At 36.7% G+C, this 1494-nt stretch overlaps 1 non-coding gene across 1 annotated transcript; it reads left to right on the forward strand.

Moving 5' to 3' along the window:
- The first annotated feature begins 1174 nt into the window (after positions 1–1174).
- Positions 1175–1280, forward strand: LOC125619858. Its single transcript, XR_007351449.1, has one exon. It is a non-coding gene; the product is annotated as a U6 spliceosomal RNA (small nuclear RNA).
- Positions 1281–1494: the final 214 nt, after the last annotated feature.

Genomic DNA, 1494 nt, shown 5'->3' on the forward strand with positions numbered 1-1494 from the left:
ATTAATGGTGGCTTTATAAATGACACAATTCTTTTGAAACCCATTGGTAGTATGCATTGAGTTAAGAAAACATCTAAGTTCTTTGATTCAGTAATACAGCTTCTGAATTTCTACCCTAAAATAATTCACCCAAATATAAAATCAGTGTATACAGAATGATGCATATCACACTTTAACATTTTTAAACTGCGATATGCATCATTCTGTATACACTTGGAATCTATATGTGCATATCTGGGATTGTCTGAAAAGCTGTGCATTATTGATGGTCCATAAGTGTCCTCTATTTGGAATTAATGTGAAACTGGGAAAGGAGACTGCTCTTAGTGATAGAGAAAGAGTAGGGAGAAGACAAGATTGGGTTTTCCTGATCTAGCTCATCCCAGAGACAGGGGGACTCCCGAACTGTGATAAGGAGAATATTCCATTTCTGTTCTGGTTAAGGTGGCAGATGGCCTACTATTTGAGAGAACAAAGGCCCTATGTTCAAATTCTGAGATACTGACTAGATAAGAATGATCAAATTACTTTATTCCACTGAACTTCAAATTGTTTGCTGTTTTGATGCAACAGCAAACAATATTCCTGCACCATTAGGTTGTTCTCATTAATAAGTCACTCTTTGAGGAAAGCACCTGATGTACTTATATACATGGGGTACATAACTCTCATAAAACATGAAGTATTATTTCATAAACTTAACACTTCTGTAACATCACCCACATGATACACTCTGTTCTAAGGACTGTACAGAATTTAACACACTTAGTTCTCATTGCAGCCTCGAGTTGCATACTCTTGTTATCCCCACTTTACAGGAAACTCAGAGGCTCAGAGAGGGTGGGTGATTTCTCCTAGGTCACATAACCAGGAAATGGCACAGAGGGTCTACAAACCTCTAGATTCAGCTCCTATGTGATATCCAATGTGTGTGGCCTGATACTTTCCCATGATGTGAAGGTATATAAGGACTAGCTACCCTAGTAATTATTTAGGTAAGTCAAATCAAAAGTTTTTAAAGAATCACATGGAACATGTATTTTTTACTTGGTTTGTTGATATTATTAGGGGACTTTCAAAGACATCCATAAACATAATGCCACTTGTAGCTTAAACAGAACTTTTTTCATCTTTGGTAGCACCTGGTGGAAGAGATTTAGAGAAATGAGATTCAGTGCCAGCTTTGACAGCACATATATTCAGATTGGAACAATACAGAGAAAATTAGCATGGCCTTGTTCAAGGATGACACATGAATTCATGAAGCAGTCTGTATTTTTATTTTTACCACAACTCATATTTCCTTGAGCTTGCTAATGGTGCTTTGTGCCTTTCCTTAACTCCCACAAACCCTGTATAACCTTGGTAATGACCCTAAGGGCTGAGGAAGTTCCTGGAACCTGATATAATAGTTAAATTCCTACTTTAGAAATGCTTGACTTTCATAAAATAGCAACACCAAGAAAAATCTTTCAGTTATGCTGTGTATTATAA

The sequence above is a fragment of the Marmota marmota genome, unplaced genomic scaffold (assembly GCF_001458135.2).
Source record: "Marmota marmota marmota unplaced genomic scaffold, marMar, whole genome shotgun sequence".
Lineage (NCBI taxonomy): Eukaryota > Metazoa > Chordata > Mammalia > Rodentia > Sciuridae > Marmota > Marmota marmota.